Below are 20525 nucleotides of genomic sequence, written 5' to 3'. Positions count from 1 at the left end.
AAAAGGTTGTTAATTTCTATATATGAGAAACATATCTCTTCCACAAGTCTCCTAGTAATAAGATAGGAACAAGTCCACCTAGTGCTTGTTGTGTCTTCTCAAATGGAAGCTTATCAAACAAAGGTGTTGCTTTGTGTGGGGGAACCATTTTCTGCGGTTTTCTCTCTGTCTTTTACAATAAGTATGTGGTCAAGAAACACCACTTGAGTCATGAAACCCGTTCCAGTGGAGACAATAATTGAGGTTCCAAGGGTGTTAGACATCATGGTTGCATGGTAGGCAAACATCTCACTCATGTGGTTCTTCAACACTTGACCAATGTTAGGTGGCATTTTACCACTTGGTATAGTGGCTTTTGTTTGCAATGCTACTATGTGCCTTACTTGCACAACTTTTAGTGGGAACTTTTCATAAGCTGTTTCTCTAGACAACATTATTCCGTTAGAACCTTCTTGAACAACAATTACTAAATTTGATACCTCTATTCTGGTTAGAGTCGGGTGAACAATCATGTTGTCTAGCATATTTGTTGCCACAATAACAGTCTTTCCCATGCTTTGACACAAGTTTATTATCTCTTCCTACAAAGGTGGAACTTCTTCAATAGGGAGCTCAATGCCAACATCTCCTCTAGCAACCATAGCCCTATCAGATGCAGCGATAATTGAAGGCAAATTTGGTATAGAGTCTACACTTTCAATTTTTACGATGACATGTATATCAGCACCACAACTTTTCAAATAATTCTTCAGTTTATGAACAACTTCAGCATCCTTAACAAAGGAAACAATATAGAAGTTAACTTTGTTATCCACTCCAAACGTGATATCATCCCAATCTTTTTCAGTGATTAAAGGTAGTGTTGCATTTTTTCCTCTACCATTCAAAAGTTGCCTTGACCTAAGCTTTCCTCCATCAGCAACTTCACATTAGAATCCTTTGTCTCAGAGTTCACAACCATAAACATCATACCATATTTCCCAAATAGCACATAGCTCCATGTGGCACAAAATAGATTTGCAACTCTCTTATCCAACATCCTTTTTGGATATTGTTAATTGCTATTCATGAGTACTAAATGCATAAAAAATCAGATAAAAAGTAGCAATGTACCTCTAATTTATGGTTTCTTTTGTGAGATTTGTGAATAATTTATCCTTGTGTGAAATTGTACAGGGAAAACTTCATTTGGATGACTAATATTGAATTTATTTGAATTCTTAGGCTAAGGAAGAGAAGATTTTTGAAATACTGCTGAAGGGCTCGCTCATGGAGTCAGATTGGCTGAGCGAGGTTCATCCACTTAGCGAGGAAGCTAGCTCGCTAAGCGAGTATGAAACCCTAGAGAATGTTGAGTCTGAGAACAGCACGCTTAACGCGCAGCCAGCCCACCCAGCAAGGATTTTGTCTCTTCTCACGCTTAGTGCATCCTAGCCCGCTTAGCGCCCAACCACTAACTCTTGCTTAGCGAGACATGCTCGCTAAGCGCGTCTTCGTAAGTTGAGAAGCCCAAAAGTCTTTAAAAACTGAGATAAGAGGGGAAATGAAGCGCCAAGCAGCATGGAAAGGAAGGAACGAGGCACCAAGGCTGAAAGAAGACATTTTTCTTCACATTTTTACTTCATCATTCCATCCCTACATTTTTTTCATCCTTGTATTGAGCCCTCCTTACTAATGGAGGGCTAAACACTTCATTGTTGGAGAGTTTTTCCACTAAGCACTCTTGATGTAAAAATTCTAACTATCTATTTAATATTGTTGTTAGTGTTCTCTGCTTCTATTTGCATTTATTTTTCCATATTTGTAGCTTGATCACCCATTTATATGTTTTGTTAGGTTTTGAGTATTGGAAAATACTTTTATTCCTTAGAACTTGGTAGAGTAACTAGAAGTCTGCATTTCTAGGAATAGTGTGCAGTAATCTAATAAATATTGCATCTTTTTCGTAATGCAGCTCGCTTAAAATGAGTTTGTTGAGGAATTAAGAATGAAACTAGGAGGGCTAGGCTTTTTCATGTGAGGAATTACGGTTAGAGTAATTTAACGGTGCAAGAACATTAGAGCAATATTAAATAGAGAAAAACTTATTTAGTTACATCAAGAAAAAGTTTAGTAGAATACTCCTCGACATATTCATCTAGGTATTTGTTCTATTATACAATTCCGTGTTTGTCTTGTCATGCGTTCTTTTATTTTAGAAAAATTAATTCAGGAATTTGAAACATGAATAAGTTCTTTCATTTTATTTCACTATAATTGAAATTGTTTACAAACTGAATATTCGGCATCTAAGTATAACAAATTTCCTATGGACTCGATACTCAGTCTTACTATTTTAATTACTACTTGAGCGAATTGGTACACTTGCCAATCTAGCTAATAGATATGCAAAATCATGAAATGCAGGATGCAGTGGAAGCATTTCATACGGATTGAGTTGGGCATGTGCCAAATTTTTACTCCTTATAGCTCCAGAACAGAACCTCTTAATAAAGGGGCACACAAATGCCGCATCTACTACCCGACTGTATCATCAAATAGTCGGCATGCATCAGCTACCCAACCATCAAGTAAGATGAAGTAGACATCCAATTGCTAGAGGAACCACATGGCACAAACATAAGAGTGGGGAGTTACATCATTGCACAATAATTGAATGTCAATGTGGTTTTTTTTAAATGGTTCCATCCTAATATGATGGAGTTTGAGCTTTTGGTTGGAAGGGCAAAGATGAAATAATTTCTTAGATAATGATGATGATTCTAAAATTGGTTATGGATATGGGTGTGGGCACGGTAACGAATGGAAAAGGTCATATGGAGGGTAGTATAAATGTAGTGGTGGTGGATAGTTGTTTTGAGTGGTTGCAACGGAAATGGAGTCAGCACTGTGAAAGCCATGGGCAAATGTTGACTGGTTTCAAGATCGGCCATTTTCTGAAGAGTTCGTCCAGTTTGCTGGACATGGTGTTTTGAGTTGATTGGAGGTTAGTTTCATGATGGCTTCTTCGATGCGGCCCATATTGGACTTGGAAAGAGTAGACTTGGCCATGAAGCTCAATGAAAGCACTAAGTGTTAGGAATTCAGAACAAAAGGCCTAGAATTTGAGGTCTAGGAAGCCTCCAAAGCAAAAAGGAGAAGAGAAAGAAAGTTTATATTTCTTTTCTACCTTCTTACACGATACATAGGTATTTATAAGTAGCATATAGGATATTGTGTGTAAGATACTACAATAACATAAATGCAGAAAAATAATAGAAAGGAAAATGGAAGACAATAGGTAGACAACATCTTCTAGCTATCCAATGCTATCAAGCTAGCTCAACAACCAATAACCAAATTTGTTAAACGAAATCCTTTAGATGCCTTGATGGATTGATCTTCCTTTTGGGCCTCTCATTCATACCTATGCCTATAGTATCTTGTTGAGCCATTATTCCCTTTCTAACACATTATGTCCATTTCATTTTCACTTCTTTTTCTTCTTATATATCTCTACCTATTTTATCGCATCCCTTGAACATCTCTATTAAGTCTTCATTCTCGATTGGCATAAGACTACTATAATGGATAAAATTCTTTTTGGAGATATATGGTTAAATAAAGATAGTTTTATAGTAGTTAATCTATAAGTCAAGTAATATAATTTGTGATTTTAAAATATAAATTAATAATTAAATTTAAGAATATCTTTTAAAACAAGTAGTAAAATCAGGACCATTAATACTTTTATGTGTTTGAATCAACAATGACACAATATAATTTTAAAATCATTGAATCCAAGAAGCCAACCCCATTAGTATCTTATTACTACACTTATGTTGACCGTGTGGCACAACTAAAAAAAAGGATTTTCATGACGGCCAACCAACGACAGGTGTTTTAAAACTGGCTTAAATAAAGGCATGGTGACTTTTTTGCAATTAAGTGGCGTAGATTGTAGTTGGTCAACAACGATTTTATGGAGAAACCGTCCTCTTTTTAACGAAGTAAATTTTAAAGGGATGTGTTACATGTGCCCTCACACCCAACCTTTGCTCCCCGGCTTCAAACACTTTACCGTTGCACCCAACACTGTCTCCGTTAATTGTCGCGTGGTGGTCATTTGTCCGTTGTGCCACCGTGCATCGTCATCTTGTGTTGCCATCAATGAATGACCAGTGAACGGTGAATGTTGATTTCACCTCTGCCACGCCGCGACCTTGAAGGTATGAACCCTACTTTTTTGCATAATTAAGGTTTTAAAGGTTAGGGTGAGAAAAGCAAGCCTCAAAAGATCCTAAACACTAAATAGAAATATGGAATAAGGCTTATCTAATTCTAAAACACCATTAAAGGGATGAATCGGTGATGAATTGGTGGAGGGGATTGTAACCCCATATTTGTCGAAAGGGACAACAATGTGTTGTATTCTGTGGTGAATGCAAAATGATTAATGTTGTTGAGTGTAACGACCCGCCTCGTCGCTACGATATCACCACTCTAATAACTTATGAAATTAAATTCTTTTTCTTTCTTTTAAAGAAAACTCCATTATCTTTGCTTATGGAAATCATAGTAAATTTGAATTTCACGAATATATATATATATATATATATATATATATGTTTCCAAACACACACCAATGTTTAACCGAATACATGAATATTAATATAGTAGTTCAGTACACATCATACACATAATGAAGATTAAACCAGTTCGTAGATGTGATTAAATCTGTGATTTACATCCTTAATCCAACAAAAGAAATCATGAACTACTATGGAGGAGTTGATTAACAAAACACAACTCTCTCCCCAAAATAATCTCAACGTCATCGTCTCGGCTTGGCGGCTCCTCCACAGAATCTCATCCCTGCACCCTACTACTGTCATTTTGCTCCCACGAACAAGGTTCGTGATCATCACAGATATCAACCACACGATACAAAATTGCAAGGGTGATTCCATTATAACAAGAACCAATGTTAAATCCAAATAATCACAATTAGCAAGAAAACATGAGCAAACATCATGAGCTTACATAAACTTCATTATCCAACACTCACATCCAACAATTACTCATCATCCATATTCAACAATTACTCATCATCCATATCCAACAATTACTCATCATCCATACTCAACAATTACTCATCATCCATCCATGGATCCAATCAAGACTGCACAGAATGATGCATGCACCTGACTCAGCTCTCATATGCAATGTGGTACGTACCAACAACCAAATCCCAAGAAATAGCCTAAGCGTGTCCACACGACACTCTCACTTAGGAAACCATGCAGAGTTCATCGAGACCACCCGGTTGTGCACGTAACTGCCCCCCATAGGTGATTAGCCTGGGGCCAAAAGGAGTTCCCTACCAGGTAGCAAGCCCCCCCTCAATACAAAGTACACTCTACCATAGTTATTCTATTTCCTGTGTCGTATGAGCTATGAACATGGCCAAAAGAAAGTGCCAAAGACCATGGACCAATTAAAGCGCCTAAGCATCCCTCGGAAATGCTTAGATTCTTTAACCACACTTGTCACCCACATCTGGGCCATCCGACAAGGTCAGTGCACTTAACCCCCCATGACATACACTACATGCGACGTATGAATGTGGCCCAAAGCAAGTGCCAAAGACCCTGGAAGGTCAGTGCACTTCGCCCCCCACGAACATACACAATATGCCCATGCCAAAGCATTTCCAACATCAATCAACATTCCATTTTCACATCATTCTTAACATAGACATCATCTCGTCTCACTGACGTTATCAACAACAACAACAACCTCATTTCATATTCACATAATCATCAACAATACCATCAATTCATGGTGACATGATCACCATTAACAACGTCATCTCAAATCAATATCATCATAAATATCAACATCACCACGTATCACTTAAAGTCACCAATAACAACATCAACAATGAGTCGCATTTCACATGTAAATATATTTTCCATGCTTGAGGTTCACACTCCCCAGGTCTTCAAACAACACAAGTTTAATAAACAATAATGTTATTCATCAACAATGGATATATCGCATCCCATTCGTTAAAAACATAGTTTTTCTTGAAAGGAAATCAGCATGCAACAGGGACAGACAGATATTCTCATAGCTAGGTTCCCTGACCTTAACTATGGTGTCAAAATCCTCTCACCTATCGTGAGCTCTACGTCAGTTTCTCTTTGTGTCACTTAGAGGTCTCTCTCTCGTTCGTGCTTTTCGGTCCAACGCAAATCTCTATTACGCCAAAACGAAAGGAATTTAGTATGGATTTCAAAAACAAGGTCAAAGACAACATTTGGGGTCAAATACCACTGTCAAAACATAAAGGGCTGAGGGGTATTTCGGGTTCTACAAAAAAGAAACATCTTTTTGAAATTCCGATCACACCAATGTGACTAGGGTTCAGTGAATGTCACAAAAACAATCTCAAGGTTATAAAAATATAACTTTTACAATGTCTCATTCTCTAGGGTTTTTCAAAGGAAGTGTAAAAACACCCCATTACAATACCCAATACATAAGAGACACTAAGAGAAACTCAAACTAGTTAGGAGAAGGCTTAGAAGTCAAGATTACCTCAAAGAAACTTTGAAATGGAGGATTGAGGGATTTTCTCCACCAAATCTTCGAGGAGGATTTTGAGGATTACGCTCCGATTAAAGTATTCCTCTTGGTGTGGGGGTCCAACGACAAGCAACGACGGCCACCAGTGGTCTTGGGTGGTGGAAAATAAGGTTTTAGGGTTTGGGGGACGTTTTTGGGAGAAGAGAGTGAAAATCATGTTTTTCACACTAAGGACGTATTTATAACCTGCAACTTTTGCTTAGCGGTCCTTCTGGGCGCTCAGCACACTTCCTCTCGGCTAAAGTTGGGCTTAGCGCAACTTTGGGCCGCTCAGCACAATTCCCTTCGGTTGGAAATGCGCTTAGCGCGCCTTTCTCCCTTAGCGAGAAATCAAAAGTTATTATTTTCAAGATCCCAACGGTCATACTGTAGAAACATATCTTAGGGATAGCCAGACAAAATTTTAAGACGATCCAACGGTTAACAAATCCAGTATCGCGATTTCTTTGAACTAGGTCTTGGTAAAATCTAAAATCTCATACTTTCAACTTAGCTCAACAAAACTCTACATAATTCAACATCCATATTATGGAATTCACCCATGAATAGTTCAAGGCATACTTCAACTCATTCAAGTCTATCATATAGTCAAACAACACAATAAATAAAATTAAACATCGATTTTTAACTTATAATATCTCAGGGTGTTGCATTGAGGGCCTTCCATATCATCTTTATTTGCATATTAGGCTAATTACCACACCACCTTCAATATCATTGATGAATGGAAGAATTCTCAAATGGGAGAGCAATGGAGGGATCAAACTTTGGAGGCATGGTGCTGGAAGAGCAAGCAGCCCTGAGGTGATTATACTTTTCAATGTCAAAATTATGAAGCTTCATGAGGTGCTTCTGCTCGGAGCTGAAACGGACTTGGTAGAAGCCTTCAAAGGAAGGTTCTTTTGAGGTCCTTAGGAAGAAGGTGTAGCTTTCCATGCAGTACATTGAGGTCAAATAGAAGCATATGGGTTTCATCACAATCCAGGAGAGTTCCTAAAATGTAAGCCTCATGAATGCCATTGTTTGCACCATCATAAAACCTAACCCTCCCCAGAGCTCATGTCGAACCATGGTGTCTACTTTGTTGTCAATGGCCAACTTCTTTTTCTCCATTACTTTGAATTCTCTTCTTATTGACTTGTGCGCCTTGGCTCTTGGTACAAGGAGAAGACTTTGGATGGCTTTTGCTACCTGTATCACAAATTTTAGAGTTTGGGTAAAACAATTGGCTTTAACTACATTTGGTTTTTCCTCTAGGAATAATCACACAAACTTGCTATTTGAATTTAAACTTTCTGAGATTGTACCTAATAAGAAACATGGGAGAACAAATTTAATAATGCCTAAGAAGTAAGAAGTAATGACCATCACCTAAATAAACCCTTAACCCACCCTTCTAATTATTAAAAAGATGGGCTTTATAACCACCCCCAATAGGAGCCCATCCATAATTCTCAGATAGGAGTTTGGAAATTGCTACCATACACGACATGAATCAAAGCCTAAAGCCTTATCCCCCTAGATATTGTGGGCTACATGGCTTGAACAATATTATTGGGGCTTATTGAAAACGAAATTTTCAATAAGTCCATGAAAACCAGAAATCAATAATTTCAAAATAGTGATAAAATTCCATGATTCAATTATTTTCTTCTCTTCTTTTTTGGATTGGTTTTCTAACATATTGCTTACTTTATAGCAATGCATATACAATTTTCTCTTACTTTATTTAATTTTTACTTCATTATGCTCACCAAGAGGTATATGGAGTCAAAGAATGAACTGTATAAACCTTGAAGGTATGAACCCTACGGTAAAATACTTTTGTTTTACCACTGTATAGTCTATATGTTTCTATTTTTTGATAGATTACATTTCCAATTGGGGAATATACCATTCTATACTATACATAGGTGCTTGTGTTTATTGTTGAATGGTGTTTTGTTTGTCTTTGAAGTATGAACGAACACGTTTGATGCAAGAAAACATACTATAGCTTTAAAAGTACCCCAAAACATACTATATCTTTAAAAGTACGTTGAAGATTAACTATTTATGTTAGACCCAAAAAAATATACTATAGCCACTGGAAGTACCCCACTGCTTGGATCATAAGTGTACATAAATCCAAAGCAAACATGTACTAAAACACATTGATATATTTCTAGAAGAAACTTTTGATTCCATACATATAAGAATGCTTCATTATGCTAAACTTCTCTAGCTTGCCTCAACTTAAAACATTTGACTTGTCAACCCACCACTTTTTTGAAAACAAACATTGTTAATAAAGTTTTGTTATGTTTCTCTTGTTAATTTCAAATTATGGTCATTGTTTCAGAGGAGGCCACAAGAAGTGGCAAGTAGCCTCTGGCCATCGTGGGGCATTTCAAATTCATAGTAGTACAATCATAGTAAATAGGAAAATAAAAAAAAATTAGCAGCTTATAAGGAAAGGCCAAGCACGAGTCATCACTACAGAGAATACCAACACAAATACACAAGCATGAGCTTGTATATACACAGGGCAAAATGATTATATACTATGGACTGTGTATATTTTTGCTTCTTTAATGTGGTGTTCATGAGCCTTGAATGATGCTATACAATACATATTGTTTTTAGATTTGGTCTAAAGGTTATCATTTAATTTGGAATTGCATCACCCCTAGGTAGGTACATATAAGGTATTAAAGTCAATGTTTGTGAGTTTTACATATAGTAGTATTGATACTAATGTTAATTAGTTGTATCCACTATTGGTATAAATAATTAATGTCAGCTTGTAATGGGCCTTTATGTAGAAGGGAAAATAGAAGGTCCACAAAATTATGCCTTATGATTTAAAGACATCACAGCTGTCATTTCATTGTGATTTTAGGAAATTTAACTAGGTACACTTTGAACTCAAGGTTGAATTCATATATGTAGGTCCCAAAAATTTTGCATATGTAATGATTGATAATTAATTCAGTAAATTTATTAGATTATGATTCAACTTGTTATATTAATTGCAATATCCTTCAATATATATAGTGTTCAATACTATATTGAAGATATTGTGTTGCAAATCACTCTCAAGATATTGGGTTAACATTATTTACAATTATTTCCTCATTCATTATTGGGAAGTGACTTGAACACCAATTTAATTTTGTATTTTTGGTACAAAGCAGCTAGTTCATTCGTAGTTTTACACTACTTTGGATTTTTTCAATGTTCATGTAGTTCTAGAAACTTTATTTGTTTATGCTATAAATAGGACTCTGTTTTGATTGACATTTAAGGATATGCATACAACTCATACGAGAGTTAAGAGGTTGTGACTGAAAATGTTACTAATAAGACCATTAATATCTTGTTAGTTCGAAGCTTAGTGTTAAGGTGTTCATTTTAAATGGGAAAATGATCAAAGGCTTTCTAAAGTAATAGGTTAATGATGGATTTATATGAGGCAACATGTAAGGGACAAAGAGTACTACTACTACTACTATTAGTGGTTAAGGGTTGTGAATCATTCTAATTGTTAGAACAATACTGGTTGGCTAAGGTAGTTTTCTTTGTCATTTGATAAATGTTTTCTAAACAAAATTGGGTAGTGTTGTGTTCATCTTTAGTTAGGACAAAGCGTGAGACAAAGCTCTTTGAGCTATAGCATTGGTTTTGTAGAATATTCTGCAGATAGCCCAATATTCCTGCATATGTTGAAAACCAAGTTAATTAAAGAAGTCCAAAAATGATGTTCTTGACAACCACACACACTTGAAAATTGAAACTCCTAAATAGTTTACCTACTGTCTACATTTGTTCATCACACATAGTTAGTTGATATTTGATAATAACCATTTAAAATTAACTTAAATGAATGTACAATATACAACTACCAAAACTGATTTCATATTACTAATTACTACACATTATACAAAATTAACACATAAATTGCCAACCCCTTTTTAAACCAGTACACTAGAAACACAACTCATATCACTATAGAAATGTACTAAAATCACAACACATGTCAGTGTACAACACATGTCCACTAAAATCAATTCATTCTTTGACCACCAACATTCATTAGCAATAATGGTGACCTTCTGCATGTACTTTGGGGATAGTGAGTTAGTGAGAGAAGTTGGCCTGAACTCATTGATCATCCAATTAGTTTTCACTCCTTTGACTTTTTATTGGTTGAAATTTACTAAAAATCACAAAAATGTGGTGGCTCCTACATCTTATTTAATAAATCTTTCTAAAAACAATTAGCTAATAGAGAGTGTGTTCTTGACACTCTTCTAAAAATTATATATGTTGTGTATGTGTTATGTCTTGTGTCTATGTAAGAATATGTGCTTTTTAGTTGTATATTTTCACTAATAATGATAAACTGATAATGCAATGTTATTTTCATTTTGTTTCAATTTTGTGTGCTAGAAATCATCAAAAAACAATGTTGTTATAAGGTGATAGAGTGAAAATCATTGAGGACAAAATGAAAATAAGTTGATATTTTTATAATTATTAGTGAAGATAGAAAACAAAAACAAGAAAAAGCATTTCCTTAAAAACTAAATAAACCAATTGTTTTTGTGAATTGAAATCAACAAATGAATAATTTAGACCAAACATATAATTTCTATTTTTAAGACTAGGATTTAACAATTAACACATACCAACTAGTGATCACTACTAGAAAACATTGTATTTACGACGGTTCTGGAGAATTGTTTTAGAAAATGACGCGGTGAAAATTTTGTAATTAGGGAAATAAAAATTTGTTTTTACGTCGTACATTCTAAGGTGATTATAAAATGTGACACAATGACATTTGTAATTATCAAAAGCTTAAACATCCACGGGTTTCAAGAAAAACCACCTTCATATTCGTTCCTTTATAATGTTTACTAATTACTAACCCTAGCTTGCGAGCTCAGCCATTTGCTCATCCTCCCCCATTGACGATAGCCACATGTGAAAGTGCAAGTTACCATCTTCACCTGTTCCAACCTTCTTGGACTCCACTTTCTTTCTTTCATTCATTACTATTCCCTCTCTTTCCTCTACAAAAAATTCCGTTTGGAGGAAGTCGATGCTAGAGGCTTATGGGGATATTTTGTTTTGGGCATGGCCAGCTGCGCAAGGGGATTCGAGGACTGAGATTAAGAATGGGTTCTTGCAGGAAATGATTGAGGCTGCCATACACGCTAGTTTCGGAGCTTTTGCTTCATATATTATGAGGGTTTTGGAAGCTTTTATTAACCACAGGACCACCGATGGGGTTGAGAAAATCCTTTATCGACTCGCCGAGCCTGTCATATTTAGGTCTCTACAGGTAAATGCATCATAGGTGAAACACGCCCCTTGTTGAATTTGAATGTTGGTTTTACATGTGAGCACTGTGTATTTATTATTAGGGTGCTAACTAACTGTTAGGATCAGTTGCCAAAGGAGAAGTGTTAGGGCAGAAGTGATGTGGTACTTTAAAGGTTCCTCAAGGTTATTTTTTGTAATGGTTTTATATGAATTCTCTTGTAATAGGTAGCTTTTCACAACCCTAGGTAAATACCACAGCTTGTAGCCTGTGTAGTGCATGTTTTGGAAATACACCAGAAATCAAGGAATCATGTCAATTTAGCCCAACAATATGGATAAACCATACATATTAGCTTCTGGTTAAATGTGGAGAATCACATCGCAGCATGCAATCAAACACGCTTAGATGTAAAAAAGGAAGCATAGGACTTTTTAATAGTGTCTGGTTGGAGGGGAATGAAAGGGAAGGGATAGGCTTTATAGAAATACCTATTTTTATATGTCTCTCCTCAAATATTGAGGGATTTGGAGAGGAGAGGAAATGTTTAATATTTGTGAATTATGTTAATTTGTCACTTGTCTCTCTATGTCCAGACTCCAAAGCTTTACTTTGCCTTCTTTTCAATAGGTTGCAAATTCAAATGTTTGTCAAAATACTTTGCATCTACTTCTAGACATGTTCCCCCTTGAAGATCCTGATGCCACAAATGAGGAGAAAGATACATTGCTTGATAAGCAGTTTTTTTTATTAGAAAGGCTACTTACAGATATGATTGTCTGGAAGTGAGAACAATTGTTGTTGAGGGTTCTTGTCGCATCCTTCATCTGTTTTGGGAAGTTATTCCTTCACTAATCATAACAAAGATGATAACAAAAATAGTTGATGATATATCACACGATGGATGCAATGAGGTTAGGCTTTCTATGTTGAATGGCATCATTTATTTACTTGGCAACCCCCAATCTCACGAAATTCTTAAGGTGTTGTTGCCCAGACTTCGGCACCTAATGTTGGACAAAGTCCTAGCAATACGAGTTGCTGCAGTGGATCTCTTACTCCATCTAAAGGATGTTCGAGATTTTCAGTTCAACAAGGTACACATATTCTTTAAATTATATTTGTTTAAGAAAGTTGTCTCTAATAATTGATGTATTTTTGAGTAGTATCTGTTCTGACTGATCGATTCTTCTGTTTGGTATATAGGCGGTGGAGCTAGATGTGCTATTGTCTGTGCTTACAAGTGATCAACCTCCCGTAGCTCAGAAGATAACAAAATTACTTCTACCTTCGCACTTTCCCTCAAAAGTACCTATTGAGGAGGCATGTAATCGTTGTGTTACACTTGTAAAAAGGGCTCCAATGGCTGGCGCAAGATTTTTCCAGTTTGCTATCTTGGAAAGAGCATCTAAATCTCATCTTATGGAACTGGTCAAAGTATTTCTGAGTTTAATTTTGTCACCAGATAAGCTAGATGCAAATCAGATTAACGGTTTCCTTGTTGCTACTAGCTATGTTTGTGATAGCTTGGCTTGTGAGCCATGCTATAAAAATGCTCTCAAAGAGTTACTCGATGGAGAGAAAATGAAAGGTTTACTAACTTTGGCATCTGTTAAAAATATAGGACTACATTGCTGAAGGTTTGAGATACACCTAGCTTACATTAGAGAAGTGCTAAGTATTTTTCTCAGTCACTGCTTATACATATATATAGTACAGAGAAAGAGAGAGGGGGGGGAGCTGCCTTTGGATAAGGATTAGATACTCATTTTCCTACACACTTAACATGACAACACATAAAGCTTAATACACACTTAACCTCACACACACACTCAAAACAGCCTTTTACCTACACAATTGTCTACACAATACAACTGTCTACAATATATATTTAACACTCCCCCTTAAGATGGAGCATATAAATTAAATGCTCTAAGCTTGGAACATGAGCTGAAGCATAAGAAAGATTCTTCTTCTAAGTTAGATGTTGTGGTGAAGCTTGATTGCTTGATTGAAACCCATGACTGAAACTCAGTTGACTGCCAAACTGGAAAGGGCTCCCTCCTGATGGAGTTGATGCTTCCAAATACAAAACTTGATTGAACTGAGGCAGGTTGCAAACTTGTGTGGACGTAGAGGCTGCTGCTGCCAGAGTGAATGAAATGAGGAGTTGATGCATTGGTAGAAGCTTGACATCAATGCTTAACGACCATGGATAGAAACTTAATGACTTGTTTTTTAATAATAGAGGTTTTTGACCAAATTGAACCCCAAGGACAACAATTGCTTCAAGGACAAAGACAAGGAAGAAGTTGTTGGACAATTGGATCAACAAATGACCTATAGTAGGGTTCTTGACTAGATCGAACCCTGGGGACAACGATATTAAATAGCAGACCACACAACAGATTAATAGAAGGACAGGAGACAATGGAGCTGCACAACAAAGGGTTAAGAGAGACAAATGAGGAGGGAATAACCTCAAACACCTTGCAAGCATGGTAGAAACTCCAAACCCAAACTAAACAAACTCAAATTTTCCTTCAAAGAGGAATATACACAAAAACCTTGTGAGCACTTTTGGCCAAACTAAAAGAAAACTTTAAAACAGTAGCATCCCTACCAATCTTTCTTCAAAAGTCCAATGGAGGATGTCCAAGAAATAGAAAGAACAGGGCCTGAAGTTGACATTTTTTAGAACCAGAACACAATGGAACTTGGAAGGCAGCTGGAAGGGGAGCCTTGACAACATACAAAAACATACCAAACTTAGCAATTGGTTTTGAGGAAGGACTTCAAGCCAAAGCAATGGGTACCCTCTAGCTTGGTAACAATGTTGTTGTTTGTAACACGAGAGAGAGCTGCCCAATAGAGACAGTGGCTAATAGTAGAGAAAGAGAACGCAGGACTGGTAGAGGCCATTTTTTTTATCAAAAAGACGAAGCCCTAATGGAGAACGAGAAGGGAACACAAGAGCTGGACAGCAAAGGCTGAAACAAGGGCTGAAACATACCTGAAGAAAAGGACGAGACGTTTGAAACTGGTCCGGCAAGTTTCCGGTGGCCGGAGGGCGATGCGTGGACTTCACGCACTGGAAACGAGGCATTGCAGTGGCGACGCGTGGCTGCGCTGTTGGTCACACGACTTGCAGGGGTGGATTGCGCTCCTCGAGGCACACCCAACCCTGGTTTCGCCGAAAAATTTGACGGCGACGGCGGACAGCGGCGGCGAACGGAGACAGTCAGAACAGGATCGTACCCGCTCTGATACCATGTTAAAAATATAGGACTACATTGCTGAAGGTTTGAGATACACCTAGCTTATATTAGAGAAGTGCTAAGTATTTTTCTCAGTCACTGCTTATACATATATATAGTACAGAGAAAGAGAAAGAGAGGGGGGAAAGCTGCCTTTGGATAAGGATTAGATACTCAGCTTCCCACACACTCAACATGATAACACATAAAGCTTAATACACACTCAACCTCACACACACACACTCAAAACAGCCTTTTACCTACACAGTTGTCTATACAATACAGCTGTCTACAATATATATTTAACAACATCTAAAGGTCAAGCCCAATCTTCTTTATTCAACATTTTTTCCAATGTCTGTCCAGATGATGTTGCTAGACTTCTTGAAGAATGCATGGGTGTTGTCACAAACTGCAGTGGTTTACCCGAGGATGTTGATCGACAAATTGAAATCAGGTCTGCACACAAGTTGTTGCTTTCACTGGGTGGTTTTGATGACTTGATTGAGGCCTTAACGGCCTCCTTGCATAAGGTTGCCTATCGTTGCCACATTAAATTTGGTGTAGACATGCCATCTCATAGTGTTTCATTTGCTAAAAGAAAGAAATCTAAGTCCTCTGGAAAATTTTCAATTAAATCAAAGATAATTAACAGAAAACAATCTTTTGAGGATGATTATTTAGTAGCTGTTGGGGTGACATGGCAAGTTAGAGATTTGCTTCTGCAAGAAGATACCAGAAAAGCTATTTTGGAATCTCCGAGTTTAGAGATGTCGTTTGTTTCTCTTAAGGTGATTTCTGAGGTCAGCATTATGCATTGCGGGCACCACGAATACATAGACATATGTCCTGTTTTGGCATATGTTGCCTTTGCTGTCCAAATGACTGTTGATAATTGGCAGAAGTAGCATACACAACAGTGATACAAAGAGGAAGAAAACTAAGATTGATTCTTCTACATTATTGTCAAAGGCAAGTAGAATCCTTGAACTCTTTTTTTTTTTCTTTTTTAAACATATTCCTGCTTTTAACTTATCTACCTGACTTTCTTGTATCTCTAATGTTCTCAAATTTTAATTTGTTTCCTTTTTAAATGATTTTGTATACTGGTTCGACTGAAAACTTAACCGAGTCATCAATTCCATAACATTTTTCATCCAACAACCTGCTCAAACCATTTGTATTGCTGATTCTTCATCAGACTGGTTTGACTGGCTGGTCTGGGCTAGTTTTTATAACACTTCCACTGTATTGATGAATTGATATTTGATAATATCATAAATTAACCAGATTGGCTTTAATCATGGCTTGTCTGATTTGATTCCCTCTTTTTTCTGATAAAATTTTCTTTTAAGCAGAATATCTTGGAGCTGACAATAGAGCATGTGCTCAACTGTTTAGAAAAACTATTTGGAGCTGGTGGCATCATGAAAAATCATGATGGGGATTCATGTAATTTTCAGCCTACCAATAGAACAAATCAAAATCAAAATTCCAGACAAAGGCCGAGACTATCTCCTACAGATGCATGTCGCCCTAGTAACTGAGGTGAGTAAATACGTATATGATACTGTTTTTTAGGCCTAACAATGGATTGTTTTGCTCTGACCAGATGTAAGTAACTCAAGCACACTGGGCAAAAGGAAAAATAGTAGCTCAAGCACAATACCTGAAGTACTTCAATTGATTGCAACTCTAAGTCAATCTTTAGATTAAAATAAATCGACTGCATTTACTTTTTTCAGTTATAACCCCTCTTTTCAGGTTTCTCGTCTTTTGACCATTAGGCATTTCTTTCATGAGAGCATATCACATTTTAAATCCTTAATTATTATTAGTAGCAAAAATCGAGATTCTAGACATTGATATGCTACAGAAGGAGCAAACTATGCCAATTTGCTATTCTGAATTACGAGGATTTAAAATTTTAAAAATCATCCCAATATCATTATTTTAAGTTGTAGAAGCTCATTTTGCATTTAAAATTCTATACGAGTTATTTTAGAAGATTCTTGGTTTTTGTTTACTAAGAACTATGGGATTGTAACTTGTTAGTAGTTATATTGTCCAAATTGCAGGTGCAGTAATGTTGGCTCCTATGATTAATCCATATGACGCACACATAACTAAGGAGGAGATGAAAAGAACTTGGGAGAAGTGATATACTTTAAAAATATGACCCACACATGATTAATCCATATGATCCACATATGACCCACACATGTCCAAATTGCAATCATATATTCTTTTAAAAGTATATAATTTTTAGGTGGCAATAATGTATGAATTTTCTATTTGTCATTATTATTCCAAATATGATGATAAATCAGAATTGAATAATAAATGTATATTAAAAAAGTGACGAGTGCCTTAATTTTCAATACACTGATATGGCTGAATAGTTAAGGTATTGTTTTTCATTAAATGCAGTTAATTGTATTCTTAAGGTATGACAGTCTTCGTACACATTCTCTTATATTTATTTCACGTCTTCACCAAAAAAGGTATGGCATGTTAGAACTGATAAAACAACTCAATCTTCAATTCAATAGGTTTAAATATTTAAGCAGTTAAGAAACAATTAATAATTCAATAAGGTTTTTGTATCATTTCTATTCTTGACTTTATAAAAATTATTGTTTAGCATCTAATTTTACAAATTGTTATTCCTTTTTTTTTTTCAACCACATTGTTTACTATTAACAGTAAATGATATTTTTTGTAAATTTCAGTATCGAAATTTTTGTAGATTTCGTGTTTGATTGTGGCTATATTACAAGGATGGTGGGCTTATGGGCTTTCTAATCAACCTTCTTGTATACTAAGATATATCATACAAAGTTGAACTGCAACGTTAATCATGTGTTTCCCCTGCTAGTTTTCAGAGGCACCAGATTGGACATTTATGAGAGAAAGGAAGGCTTAAATGGCATTTTTATTTGTGCTTGACGATCCGTGGGGACCACTTCATTTGCTTGAAGAGGTATCTTTTTATTTATTTTAATTACTGTTATTATTATCTGAAAAGCTTTTGCATCATCTGAAGGTATGAAATAAGATTTGTACCTAAAGCATCTAAGTCTGGGTGTGCATCCATCGGAGAGAATTTGTAGGATAATTATAGCTGAAAATTATTTACTTTAAACAAATTAAATGATGTTATTGGCTTAAAATACAATTAATCAACAAACTTAGTGTATACTTCACATTAATTATATAGTGATCCAAAAAATACCAATTAATAGATTTTAAAAAAAAAAACATAATGTATAACGAGAACACATTAATATCACACAAGTTAATCAAAGATTAGAAGGGCACTTAATATTTTGACAACCTTGATCTAGATAGAACTTTGATTGCACAGTCATTTGCTTTGACCCAAATCATAATCGAAGATATGAGGCAGAGAACTCCTGTTTATTTGACATCTAGATATAACCTTATGTTTCATAAAATTATCTAATAAAATAATATATTAATTTAGTTATTAGTTTTTGTTAAAATTAAAATAAAATGTTGTTTTGGCTAAACAAACCAAATGGGCTACGCCAGATATGAAAAATGTTGGCCTGAAAATCACTGAACCTATTTGATCTGTATTATTATTATTATTCACATAATGTTCAAAAAAATATCAATTCTGGTCTGATTTGACGAGCCAACAGATGATATAGTAGTATCTGCTAGTTGCATAATAACAAATGAAAAGGTCTATGAGATACTTTCTGTCATGGTTATTATTTTAGTGTCTTTTTCTTTCTTGTTCACTGAACCTATTGTTGATGTAGAAGGTTACTTTCTTACTCACTGAAATAACCTGCATGCTTTCTCTAAGAGATTGTTTTGTTACTAATCCACATGACATTGGTTGACTAGAAAGTTATTTTATTTATCATCAAAATAACTTGCGCCACTTAATTATGAAGTTTAGTTAATGACCGAACCAGCACTACAAATTCTGGGTTAGTATATATATCATGTATTGCCAGCAAGTATTTAGTTGGATTTTGATTTCGTGGCTAACATATGTTTATCCTAATTAATTATGTAATTCCTTTCAAAAGGTTATGTTGCAAATAACTATTCAGATTTTTATTCCTAAAAGGTCATGGAAGATGTGCAACTCATGTTCTCGGATTCACTTACTCCAACGCTAAAGATCAAGACGACCAATATCTTAATGATGAATCCAAGGATTCACCTACACAACAACCCAGTTTGGTTTCTGAAACCTTTGCTGTATTTCTGTCTAATGATTGTTTTATTTTTGCCTTTCCATTTTGGCCTCAATGTGTTAAGCTAGCTCAGTTCTTTGCATTCACATCCCCTTTCAACAAATACAATGCTTTTGTAACTTTTGTTATTTATCTATTATTTACTTTTTATTAATTCATGGTCATAATATATAAGTATGAACTGAAAAATTTTGGTGATGTCTTTCTTTCTAGTCAAGCTCTTCAGGGCATATCATGCTATGTATAACTGTCACAGTGCCAATTTTCTCCAAAGGTTTTCCATGTTCCAATAGGTTAGATTTGACAATGTATGCTTGTATGAATACCATACAAGCAAGACTAGTTTTCTGTTCTTGAATACCATACTTCCTATTAATTTTTAGCCTGCTGCCTCATAACAACAAGACTAGTTTTGTTTTCTTTATCTCCCAAAGAATCTACACTATAGTAACTTGAGACTAGGTGGCTTCCTACATTTCCTCCTATATTCTTGTTTAGTTTTTTTCTAAAGTGCCATTGGTGTTTCTAATTTTTCAGGGTGTAAATCCTGGTCTTCCTTGAGCTCAAGCATGTTGTTAAATTAGGTTTTGTCTTGTTTTTAATGTATTTATCTAAACAAGTCCATGGTGCACTTAATGCTGATAAACTTATGAATTTTTTATGAATTATGAATTATGTATTTATCATAGTTTCTATTCCTCCAAATCTTTTTGGATTGATGGACTGAGGTACAGCCAGTAGTGTCTTGCTTAAAGCTATGATAGCACCAAAAAAAAATACAAATTCTAAGTTGGTTATGTAAAACCCATCTTAGAATGGTACAGCTACTAAGGCGGTTATTTGGACAACCGATCTAGAAAATCATCTACAGTATTGCATTTCTAAGACGGTTGTTCAGATAATCGATATAGAAAACCAATTACAATATTGTATTTCTAAGGCGATTATTCATACAACTGATCTATAAACCCAACTATAGTAATGTCTTTCTAAGTAGTGAATGAACAAGCTAATTGACCATGATCTTGATCCATTGGGTCTCATAGCTCTCCCACAGCACAGGCATCTAGTTGGGAGTCATAATGATCACTT

The 20525-nt window shown here is 35.6% G+C and overlaps 2 pseudogenes; one reads left to right on the top strand and one right to left on the bottom strand.

Moving 5' to 3' along the window:
* Nucleotides 1-113: 113 nt before the first annotated feature.
* On the bottom strand, nucleotides 114-1039 carry LOC100790653 (plastidial pyruvate kinase 2-like; annotated as a pseudogene).
* A 6311-nt stretch (nucleotides 1040-7350) lies between these two features.
* Nucleotides 7351-19587, top strand: LOC102669554 (uncharacterized; annotated as a pseudogene).
* The last annotated feature ends 938 nt before the right edge of the window (nucleotides 19588-20525 follow it).

The sequence above is a fragment of the Glycine max genome, chromosome 8, assembly GCF_000004515.6.
Source record: "Glycine max cultivar Williams 82 chromosome 8, Glycine_max_v4.0, whole genome shotgun sequence".
Classification (NCBI taxonomy): Eukaryota; Viridiplantae; Streptophyta; class Magnoliopsida; order Fabales; family Fabaceae; genus Glycine; species Glycine max.
Note: the sequence above shows the minus strand (reverse complement) of the source record. Positions and strands in the feature narration are given on the sequence as shown.